Consider the following 12,762-nt stretch of genomic DNA (forward strand, 5'->3'; position numbering starts at 1 on the left):
TGCGCACTCCCTGGCCCGAAGCTCGAAGATTGGTTATCGCCATTTTACTCAAAGCTTCCCCAGGATCAAAAGGCAATGATCATGGTCTCTTAGTCAAATAAGCACTGATAAGAACAGATACTACACTTGATCGTAACCAAAAGGCCGAGAAGCAATCTGTAAAAATTGGATCTTGTACCATGATGCAATGTTTCACAAGTTTGATTCAGTTCCTGCACAATTTCCAGCACCTGCTCCAGCCACATGCATTTCCCCTTAAAGTGGTGCCGGCTAGCTTTAACTGGTGTCAGCCACTCACTATATTGGCCCCTTGCTCATGGATACAGCCAATCACCAGTGGTTAGAGTTGGCTGGACATTGAAATCATTTAAAACAGCAGGCAGCACAAAGTTGTTATGCTGCCTGTGTTGCAATCAATGGGTGTGGATTAATCATGCATCGTGATCCCCATGCCCAGTTTCAGGGACTATCGCGTTTAGACTCCTTGATATCTCCAGCTGGAAAGTGTATGTATATGGATATCAACTGATGACAAGATTTGGTTCAGATGTTTCTGGACTCGTGATTGAATTAGGGTCACCTGTGCGAGGCCTCAGAGCCTGTTGGTACCCATGAAGTTGTATGGCAGCATCAAAAGTCAGCTCCTTGGAGAGGAGAAGTTTTATAAATCTCGACACATCTCTACTTTAGAACTTTTAAAACTTCAGTTCAATACCTTTGGAATAACAGAACCTGAAGTGCAGCACAGGAGAGTTGGCTGTATTTGAGTTGGTATGAGTTAGCGCTATTTGAGTAAACTCAAATATCTAATGTAGGCCATAGAACTGTTGCACTGTCTTTCTGTGATCAAGAGCAAATTCTAAACTGTAACAAATCTGGATTGCATGCTGTTCTGACTGGAAAACTACTGTACTCCAGCTCTACCATCCTTCACCTTGATAAGAAGAAAAATTAACTATTCAGAAATGAAAAGGCAAACCAGAACAACATTGATTCAGATTTTACCAGTGATAGACAAATATACTGTAGATGTACCTAAGCTGGTATACTTGTATTAATGTTTTGTTTTATACATTCAGAAAGTAGTACAAAGGGAACTTTCAATTTAATTTCACGAAATAGAACAAATCACTTCCACAGCTTATTAACACATTTTATTCTTTCAATGTCTTAAATACCAGTTGGAGCTTTGATTGGCACATTGCTAGAGGCTTGTTCTCCCTCGTCTACCAGAGTTCAGAAACATTTGAGAGCACTGCAGCTTTTTTAACACCCGCGGACTTTATGAATTCTTCATTACTAACTGAAGCTTCTCTTTTTGAAAGGTGAAATATGACGCAAATGCATTTGCTTTATACCTACTTCAAAGCAGCAAAGCAGGATGGGTAGGTGTAGAACATGGTCCATGGGTCTGAAGGTTTGAGTAAATGTTTGAAGTTGAGGAAAGATACAATATCAGTAGACCTTGCTGAAAACAAATTTTGGTTCTCAGATATTTCAGTGGATTCACAGACAATTTTCTGAGACTATACATGTTTTTAATCCTTGAATGGTTTGTCATTGTATAGTTGTGAACACAGCAGTCAGCATTAACATAAAATAATTTGAACGTTTGGACATCTTGAAATTCACTGCAACTTTATGTCTTGGGGGACTGACATCCACAGTTTCTTCAAGTCAGTTACTTTATTGGGCGCAAGAAATAGGAACACAAGAAAGTAGAGGATTGAAAAAAACTCCAGTCAATCTGGCCAGTCCCAAAAACTAATACCAGTCAAACATCCATTCGCTCAAACATCTACCAATTCTTCCTTAAAGTTTTCAAGTTATTTGCTTCCACAGCTTCCCTGGGCAGTCCATTCCTCACATTCTCCATCCTCTGTGCAAAGTTGCCTATATACTCTGTGCACCATCACTGATCTATACTTGAGCCTGTGTCCCTTACTTCTAGAGTGTGTTAATTTCAAAACTAATACTTCAGTTTAATTCTTTATTCAAGTGGTGCAGTGAAGAACCATGAGGTTGATTGAGGGGGTGAAATTGATCTTGAACTGTGGTATAAAATGGGTGATAATGCATCAGCTGCCTGCTTTATACTCTGCCCAATTTTCTTTAGGCTGCGTTTGCTGACAACGCAACCACTAGGTGGCGCAGTACTAGCACATGTGCAAATGCAGCCTCTTCCACTGTGACGTCTGCTAAGTCTCAGGCAGCTGCCAGTAATAAAGATGGAGCTGCTCAATTTATCACAAAAAAAATTCAACCCTAAAATCCTCTCAATGGTTGCCATCGCCGCCTCCATTCCACCCCCCAACCGTCCCCCACTCCCTCCTGCCATTGTGCTTCTCTTTGCCGCTCCCTCCTGCGCCCGTCTGCTCGCCACTTACTCCCCGCTGCCTTCCCTTAGCCACTTGCTCCGGCCTCACCGTTCTCCCCCACCTCTGGCCACTCACTCCCTGCTCTCCTGCCCGCCCAACCTACTCTCCGGCCGCTCACTCCCCGCTTCCCCATCCCCTCTCCAGCCACTCACTCCAGGCAACGCTGCTTCCCTCCTCTTGGCCCCTCGCTCCCATTTTCGATCATTCCCTGCCGCGCTGCCCGAAGAAGCAAGACGGGCTGCGAGGGGTGACAGGGCAATATGGGAGCAAGTGGCCGAGAGGAGGGATGTAGCCCGGCCTGGATCAAGTAGCCAGAGGGCGGACGGGGGGGGGGTGGGGGAAGTGGGAAGTGAGTGGCCGGAGAGCGGGATTTAGTGGTTGAGGGGGGGAAGCGAAGAGCGGGGAATGATTGGCCAGCGGGGGGAGCAAGCAGCAGCGAGGAATGGAGTGAGCGGCTAAGGGGGTGAGAAAGGTTGAGGCCAGGAGCAAGTGGCTGAGAGGGGGGGAAGCAGGGAGGCCTGGAGCGAGCGGCTGGTGGGGCGGGAGTGAGTAGCTGAGTGGGGGGAAGTGAGTCGCTGAGGGAAGGTAGCGGCATGGCAGGGAGCAAGTGGTTCAGTGGGGTGAAGCAGCGGTTGAAGCAGGGATGGTGGGAGGTGAATAGAGACGGCTATTGAGGGATGAGGACGTCATTGTGTGGTGATGTCATGCGCGCATTCCCACTGGCAAGCTGGCAAATGTTCGTGCGCGCTGATGATGTCCCCAATTGCTCTGCGCAAGCTCTGCATTGTCAGGAATCACTTTGTTTTCTTTGCCACTGCCCATTTGCGCTACTGAATTTCACCTACCGAGTATCAGCAATTTAAGGTATGAGGAAAGACTGAATAAACTTGGGCTGTTCAGCTTTGAAAGTGGGTGTCCGAGAAGTGATCTTATGAAGGTGCAAATAAGGTTGTTGAGGGTATAGAAAAAGGAAACCCAGAATATTATTTTAAATTAAGCTGTGTAAGTAAAACAAATGGACACAGGTTCAAACTAGTATAATGTAAATTGAGGACTGATATCAGGAAATACTTCACATAAAGTACAATCAATATGTGGAATATACTACCAGATGGAATAATGAAGGCAGCACCCTTAGAATTATTGAAGTCGCAATTGGATGCTTCGAAGGAGGGACTGTAAGGATTTCTGGATGGATGAATTAAGATGGGCCAAATGGTCTTCCTAGTAGGTGTCGGGGTGGGGGGTGGGCCGTGGGGGCGGGGGGTGGTGGTGAAGTTGGAGGGTAAGTGGATATGTAAAGAAGGGAGATTGTTTTTATGGATGTGTTAATCTGGTTGGTTGAAAATCTAAATTCAGCTTATTTTTCCTATGTCTTTAAATTAAAGATGTTAATTGTGAAATAATAGTGTTTGGAGTTAGCCAGAGTGCACAATGTAAAAATCCCAAATATTCTGAGGGGACATGCCCTGAATCCCTGTACCCCTGAAATATATTGCCCATTGTTGTGGGACTGGAGGATTGTGTATAATTCTATATATGTCTCTACCCCTGGCTGGACTGATTTCCCTCATTTGCTCTTTGCCAATTTAAAATAAAAGTAAACTTTTTTCCCCCAGAAATATATTATCTGTTGTAACTGAAAGAAAGCCATTTTAAAATGTAAAGAAAAATAACGAATTCCCAAATGGTTAAAAGATTGTGTTTTTCAATAAAAATATATTTTAGAAAATCATTATTCATGTTCATTATAGACTCCAAAAAGTGTCAAAGATTCATATTATCTGGGGCTGGAGCATGTTCCCAGACTCCATTCGTAAATGAAACCTTGAAGACTTATATTCACCTTTGGATTTTCATGCATTTCTGTTTTATTTCCTATAATACAAGGGAAGGGATGTTGTTTAAAACTACAACTTAAGTTAAAAGCCTGCATTCCACCACACCTTCAGTATAATTGGTTGATTTTTTGCATCAGCTTATATTGAAGGTCGTTTTGGAGTTGTCTACTTCCTTGGGGGCAATGTCAGCTTTTTCTTGGTTGGCATGTATGGGAATGGCAGCTTTGGCTGCTTTACCATCTCTCTGAGGCCAATGTTTGGCCCCTCCAACACTCTGATTCAGTTTAAAAACTTTTTTGATCAGCGACTGACCTTGGGACTGTTTGTCTGTATGATTCAATAATGCAACAAGCCAGGAAGCCATTGGATAAGTTGGTTAGATTTATGTTCCGTCATCCACTAAGATTGTTAAGAAATCTACGTAGCTGCATGGTGACCTCATCTGGGCTTGACCTTCTTCAGCCCTGCTCACTCATCAGCACTAAATCTTACTGTTACTTACCCATTTTGTCCACATACTTTTAATGTTAGGAGTACTGTATGATACCCTCGCTGTTTCACATTGTAGCATTTTCACTCTGCATAACAATGTTGACTGAGCTTTGTTAATTTGTACCATTTGGCTATATTTCAATATGAAACAGCTGTAAGTTTAAACCTGTTGCCTTACACTTCAAAAGAAGTGTGAACATTTTCTTCTTGTGGATGATTCACTCCCATTACTATGGCAACATCTTGTTGCTACAGCAACTCTAAACCATCTTAATTGGTAACTTTCAGTCTTGTTTTTTAAAGTAAGGGAGCTCAAATTAGATCCATGTGACAAATTTAAGCAGATATTGTTTATCTCTGCCATTTAACTATTTGCACGTGTCAGGGGACTACTTAACTCTTACATCACTGGAAATGAAAACATACGGTTGTAACACGCACATGCTGCACTTAACTCACTTTAAACGTCTGTGTTTAAAAAAAATACAGGAATCGTAACAGCCCTCTCTATATAATATTTTTACAATATAATTCCTGTTAGAAGAGGAACTGTTGGTAGGTCCTGGTACTTCAGAGAGTATTGCAGTGTAGAGAGTACTATATTAAAATTGTACTCTGACAATAATGTTTTAGTTGTTTTTTTTAGTGTGTGATGAGTATGTAATTGACCATAATAAAAAGCTTGATGATGGCTATTACATGCATTGTGATTGTAATGAATGATTTGGGTAGAATGCCAAGACTTTTTTTTATAGAGCTCTGAGGTTGTGGTAGTGGTTGAGGTAGAAACTGTGTTAACATTAAAGATTAGATTGCGAAGTAGATGAAGGAAAATGTAAGCCAGAATTTTATACGCCCCACCAAAGAGCGGCCCAAGCCTGAGAAAAGTCGCCTGTGCCCGATGGAGGGCCACCCCCGCTGCCCCAACCACCCCCCAACACGCGCTCCCCCCCACCGTCCCCCCCCCCCAATCGACCACCCTTGCCTCACCAGGGCCCGATCAATCACGCTCGGCGAGGCAATGAAAACTTACTGCCGTTCTGGGGTTCCCCGACAACTTCTTCATGAAGCTAGGCTGCAGTTCCAGCAGTGGCCACCATTCCTGGTGGCGCAGCTGGGACTAAGAGCTGCTTGCCCGCAGATTGGCCAGCAGCTCCATTAAGCGGGACTTTCTACCTCAAGCGGGTGGAAGTCCCACCTCAGAACAATTTAAGGCCGGGGAACTGCATAATGCAGGTCGGATCCCCAGGCCAGGCGGAAGCAGGTTCGCCACCAACTTTTCAGTTGGTGGACAGCTGCCGTCCGCCGAGGGAAAAATCCTGGCCGTGAATAGCGTGGGTAAATAGGACTTGGGCTATTTTCTTGTGTGGAGGGTAGCTTCTGACATGGTCTGATTGAGCCAAATGGCCTGTTTCTGTGAGTTTCCTATGTATAACGACCAAGGAACTGACATAACTAATGTGAAGACTGGAAAAGTTAGCTTTTGGCTCAGAGATGGAGCAGGCAATACGTTGACCCCCTGTTAGATGGCTGGGGAAATGAAGCTGCTGCTACATGAGCGATAGCAAGAAGGTTGTTCCGGTTTATCATTCTATGGAACCCTTAGCAGAAGATGGCACATTCTCTCACTGCTACCCCAAGTAATTCAGAGAAACTACAGGCAGATCCTCTGATAGATCAGGATAATGTGCTTTTCCCTGTAAATGCTGGACGAATGCAGTCTGTTTCTGGTACATCCTCAACTGGCTGACATTCCTCTGTGGTTTCTTGTTTTCTTCCTCCTCTTTATAAAAAGGGGTAATTCCCATGGGACAACCCATTGCTTGTTGTAACGAGCTCTTGCTGAATTGATCAAACAATATGCCTTGATCGTATTCTTCCACCTGAGGGAAGTCGTTTTGCCCTTACAGTAACATAGCTTTGATTAGGAACTTTCCACGTGACAAGTACAACAAACCAATATGTTACCACACCATGGGGAAGCATCATGGTAGTACTTGTGCGCAGTTGACAAATGCCTGTATACTCATCTGGTGGATTAAACAGCCAATTTATGGTTTGTATGATCAGATTCCGTCATGCCAACTTCTTTTGTATCAGCGTGATATTTTTATTTCTCACATAAACTTATTTTTTAGTGATCTGTGAATTAGATTGTTCCTGAGAGACAATCAGTACTAAATTATTGGAAAATCTGTGTTGGGGATTTGTGCTGTACAGAAATACTCGCTACCAGACATGACTCTCTTTTGCCCAAATGCCCACTACACAGATCATTCTGGAGAGCAAAGGTAGCCCTGGGGTTTTCCCTACTACCAATGACCTCTCCCTATCTCCTCCATCCTCCAACAAGTGCATAGAGCTCATGGAATTCTTTGTTTAAATATAGCTTAGACTTCCATAATAAATATTCTTATGTTGACAACTGCAAAGAACCTTGTCAAGGACTTGTAACCCGTAGTCCCCTCCTATTTTTCTAGGTCATGAAGAACAACTTATCATATCTGTGTAGTTGAGCAGCGAGGGTTGCCAACACATCATGGAGTAGATAGTGAGGAGCCAGCTGTCTCTTGGGGCAATGTCTCTCCAATTTTTCTGCATAAGTGGCAGTAGATGTGAGAAAGTTAGAAACCTATTTCAGGTGATTGCCTTAAAATTACAGCTTTATGGCTGCTGCCTTGGGAGCGGACACTAACCTACATGATGTGGTGTTGATGGTCACTGACCGGCTGCAGATTGATGGAACACAAACATGACAGTTTATGCTGTTAAGGGGAAAAGGAGATGAAGGTATCTGACCTGTTAAATAAAACATCAGCCACCTGTTTGATACATTTGTGAACAGCAAATTAATACTGAAGGTGGTCCCTCTACTAGTATGGAAAAACAATAAAAGTGACTGCTGCTGGCAGTACCATCCCTATGGTGAAGTTTTCACAGAATCACAGAACTGTTACAGTGCAGAAGGAGGCTATTTGGCCCATTGTGTTCGCACTGCTCACTGAATGAACAATTCACCTCATGCCATTCCCTGCCTTCTTCCCGTAACCCTGCACATTCCTCCTTTTCAGATAACAGTCGAGTTCCCTGTTGAATGCCTTGATTAAACATGCCTCCACCACACTCTCAGGCAGTGCATCCTAACCACTCGCTGCTTGAAAAAGTTTTTCTTCATGTCGCCATTGCTACTTTTGTCATTTACTTTAAATCTGTGCCCTCTCATTCTTGATCCTTTCATGTGGGACCAGTTTCTCTCTATCTACTCTGTTCAGACCCCTCATGATTTTGAATACCTCTAACAAATCTCCTCTCAACTTTCTTTTCTCCAAGGAAAACAGTCCCAACTTCTCAGATCTATCTCCACAACTGAAGTTCCTCATCCCTGGAACCATTTTCATCAATCCTTCTGTACTCTCTCCAAAGCCTTTGCATCTTTCCTAAAGTGTAGCACCCAGAACCAGATGCAATACTTCAGCTGAGGCCGAACTAGTGTCTTATACAAGTTAAACATAACCTCCTTGCTCTTGTACACTATGCCCCGATTAATAAAGCCCAGGATACTGTATGCTTTATTAACTGCTCTCTCAACCTGTCCTGCCATCTTCAATGACTTATGTATGTATACACCCAGGTCCCTCTGCTCTTGTACCCACTTTAGAGTTGCACCCTTTATTTGATATTGTCGCTCCATGTTCTTCCTATCAAAATGAATCACATTTCTCCGCATTGAACTTTTGCCACTTGTCTGCCCATTCCACTAGCTTGTCTATATCCTTTTGAAGTTCTACACTATCCTCCTCACAGTTTACAATGTTTTGTATCATCTGCAAATTTTGAAATTGTGCCAAGGTCTAGGTCATTAATATATATCAGGACAAGCAACGGTCCCCAGCACTGATGCCTGGGGAACTTCACTACAAACCCTTCTCTAGTCCAAAAAACAACTGTTCACCACTACTCTCTGTTTCCTGTCACTCAGCCAACTTTGTATCCATGCTGCCACTGTCCTGTTTATTCCATGGGCTTTAACTTTGCTGACAAGCCTGTTTTGTGGCACTTTATCAAACACCTTTTAGAAATTCATGTGCACCACATTAACAGCATTACCCTCTCTGTTAACACTTCAAAGAACTCAATCAAATTAGTTAAACATGGTCTGCCTTTAACAAATCTGTGCTGGCTTTCGTTAATTAATCCACATTTGTCCAACTAATTATTAATTTTTCCCAGATTTTCATTTCTAAAAGTTTTCCCACCACCTAGGTTAAGCTGACTGCTCTGTAGTCGCTGGGCTTATTCATAACCCTTTAAACAAAGGTGTAACATTTAAAATTCTCTAGTCCTCTGGCACCATCCCTGTATTTAAGTCAGATTGGAAGATTATGGCCAGTGCCTTCATAAGTTTACTGACCTCCTTACTTCCCTCAGTATCCTCGGATGCATCTCTTCCCGTCGTGGTGACGTATCAATTTTAAGAATCGACAGCCTTTTTAATACCTCCTCTTTGTCAATTATTAGCCCATCCAGTGTCTCAACTACCTCCTGTTTCTCTATAACTTCAACAACATCTTCTTCCTTGGTAATTGATGGAGGTTTCTTTGAAGCAGATAGCATACTTCTGTAACTGCCTCCTTGTTGAACTTGTGGAAATAGTGTCTTTGCTTGGACCTGTAGACAACCTTGACATGTTAGTGGGTGCAGGCAGGCAGTTCTGGCATCCCTTTTTGCTCCTCTTACATTAAATCAAGCGAGAAAAGATCACTGAAGTCAATACCTGTAAATTACAAGTGTCTGACGGTAAAAAAAAAGTGCTCACTGCTACTGTAGAGCTTTAGTTCACATCATGTGAAAACCTGGTTGGCCTTCAATGTCTATTTGAAATTGGCAATATTTGTGTAGTTAATACATAATGCTTGAAAACAGAAAAAGTGTAGATTCCTCCACAAAACAATATTCAGTAGGAGATTAGCATTCCTAGTGAAGGAATCACCAGGAACACACACCGCAACAAAGATACAATTAAAGGATTTCAAGAGAGATGCTCAGTGGGAGGGAGACAAGTGACTTCAGCAATTCACAATTTTTTGCTTCCACACATCCCCCACTTCTGCCCTCCAATGTGTTAAAGACACTTACCACTTACATGCACTACAAGTTCCAGCCTACATAGTTACTTTTCACAAGCTCCAAAAAGAAGCTGAAGACTTTGGAAGGAAAAATTACTCAAGTGCATCAGCACACTGAACATATTTTTTGTTTCATACTTTGGTCGCTCCTTTTTAGAACTATGCAAAAGGATCCAGATTGTGAAGTTAAGTCCTGTTAAAAATTGAAGGTTAGCCAGGACAGAAGTGGTAGAGTAGGATGCTGGTGGGTTGAAGATGACAACATATTTTCACCACTGTGGTCATATTTTTCTCCCTCTTGTTGCAGAAATTTTCCTGTAGTATTAATGGAACTGTTATTGAGTTTGTCTTTGAACATAAAAGTTAAATTATTAACTCGAGTTATCACCTAGCGATTTGATAATTAAGGTGGTGGTTGGAAATTGTGGATATTCATACAGTCATCTTACGAATCTTGCTGATGGGTGAATGAGGTTTGAAATAATCTTGCTGACAAAAGAAGAGGGCATACCACAGCTGCCATTTCCTACAATGCTGAGTGATTTCTTTTTCTCTGTCAGTAGTTTGCTGTGAGATTCACAAGTGACAGGATGGGGGGAATGATGTTTGACAGGTCTATGATTCATATCTTGTATTAGCACCACAATAGTAAAAATTCATCAAAGATCAGCACTTAAAGTTTTGGCAATTGAGCTACAGCTAAACTCTGGTCTGTCATTCTCATACGAATATTCCTATCTGGTTCTTGTTTCTCTGAATCACCTTATACGATCTGAGGAAATCGTTTTCCTTATAGTGAGCTACTTAAATGATGTTGATGAAGGTCATGGCTATGTAGGATAATTCAAAGAATAACAACTTACATTTATATAGTGTATTTAAAGTAGTAAAACGTACCAAAGTATTTAATAAGAGCACCATCAATAAAAACATTTTTGACACCCAGCCCTCGAAAAGAAATCAAGAATGCTGACCAAAAGATTGATCAAAGAGGTCAGTTTTTAGGAGCTTCATAAAGCAGGAGAGAGAAGTGGAGAGCTTTAGGGAGGAAATTCCAGAGCTTAGGGCCGGGGTAGCTGAAGGCATGGGCGCCAGTGGTGGAGCAATTAAAGGACAGGATGCATAGAAAGCCATTACTGGAGGAATCTCAAAGGTTTATGACTTTGGGAGAGGTTGCACAGATTGGGAGGGGTGAGGCCATGGAGGGATTTGAAAGCAAGGATGGGGATTATAAAATTGACAAGATGTCGGACGGGGAGCCTGTGAACATCAGCAGGCACAGCGGGTGATGGATGAATGAGATTTAGAGCGAATTAAGCTTCGGGCAGCAGAGTTTTGGATGGACACAAGTTTATGTGGGGTGGAAGATGGGAGGCCGGCCAGGACAGCATTGGAATAGTCAAATCTAGCGGTAATAAATGCATGGATGAGGGTTTCAGCAGCTGTGGAGCAGAAGGAAGGAATTGAATCATGCAATGGTATGGAGGTGGAAGAAGGCAGTCTTGGTGATGGTATGGGTATGTGATCCATAACTTGGGGGTCAAGCAAAACATTAAGGTTGTGAATGGTCTTGTGCAACTTAAGTCAGTTACCAGGGATGGAAACAGTGGACAAAGAACGGAATTTGTGGCTGAGAGTTATGAGCTGGGGAGGAGGTTGCATGAATTCATCTGCAATAATTAGGAAGTACTGATCAAAAATGTGTAAGGCTTATGCACACCAGTTGCAGGGTGTATTCTGTCTTCTTTCTATACTGCTTGGCTCTTGACTGGAATTCTCCCACACAGGAGAGTTCTTTGCTTGCATGCCCTCTAAGTTGTTAACATTTGAATATTTTGAGAGTAAATAGGAATATCTGCAGTATCTAAGCATTTATGCCACTATGTCAACTTCAGATAAACTTAAAATGCGCTCCTGAACATTTTTTAGAACAAGTTTGATATTGCATTGGAGTTATATTCCATATAGTGTCAAGCCCAAATAGCGTGAGACTGACTCCTCTAGAGTCAGCTGTTTAATTCACTTTTGGTCCATTTCACCATCATGACCTGCCAACTTGAAGTTATACTCCATCTTTCACACATTTTTTCTATGAGATAAAGCTGACTAGTAAAATGAATGACATTGTACTAAAACACAGACTAAATTTCTCTATGCATCATTTATTTTTTTATTAACATGCTTGGATCTACTTTATGATTCTGTTTATGTAATCTTAACAATGCCTCATCAGCATAGCTCGGGTTTCAGGAGGTAATGCAAGTTGGTAAAGATCTGCCCGGTTTGCCTTTGCCTGCACTACTTCATTAGTGGTAGGTATCTTCTTCTTGGCCTGTACACATAGCCTCAGTGGTAGTTTTGTAAATGATTACAAGTGTTCCATAGGGACTTTCTATCTGTTGTGCCTGTCTCTTGTGATGCAAGAGAGCACATCTTGCAATGATAATATTCACCAGTATGTATAAATATCCCAGAAGGCCAAAGGGGTCGCCCTTTCAGGACAGAGATGAGGAGAAATTTTTTCTCTCTGAGGGTTGTGCAACTTTGGAACTCTCTGCCTCAGAAGGTGGTGGAGGCAGGGTCATTGAATATTTTTAAGGCCAAGGTAGACAGATTCTTGTTCGGCAAGGGGATCAAAGGTTATGGGGGAATAGATGGGAGTGTTGAATTCGAGGCACAAACAGATCAGCCATGATCTTATTGAATGGCGGAGCAGTCTTGAGCGGCCGAATGGCCGACTTCTGCTCCTAATTCATATGTTCCAACTTGGGTAGAGAGCAATAGGCATCAGTGGATAATTTATTGAACTGAACAGGAAAGGCCACCTTATGGTGTTAGGAGCCATGAACAAGATCTTAATTCTCATTATTAAACAGTCAGCACTAAAATAGTGAAAACTTGGAATAATGCTAAAACTGCCAGCTG

General features: G+C 42.4%; 1 protein-coding gene and 1 pseudogene across 1 annotated transcript in view; one reads left to right on the forward strand and one right to left on the reverse strand.

Moving 5' to 3' along the window:
• The window catches only part of ece2a (endothelin converting enzyme 2a), a 297,773-nt gene that overhangs the window by 122,351 nt on the left and 162,660 nt on the right, over nucleotides 1–12,762 (forward strand). The window lies entirely within an intron of this gene.
• Nucleotides 51–156, reverse strand: LOC137375515 (U2 spliceosomal RNA; annotated as a pseudogene).

The sequence above is a fragment of the Heterodontus francisci genome, chromosome 11 (genome assembly GCF_036365525.1).
Source record: "Heterodontus francisci isolate sHetFra1 chromosome 11, sHetFra1.hap1, whole genome shotgun sequence".
Lineage (NCBI taxonomy): Eukaryota > Metazoa > Chordata > Chondrichthyes > Heterodontiformes > Heterodontidae > Heterodontus > Heterodontus francisci.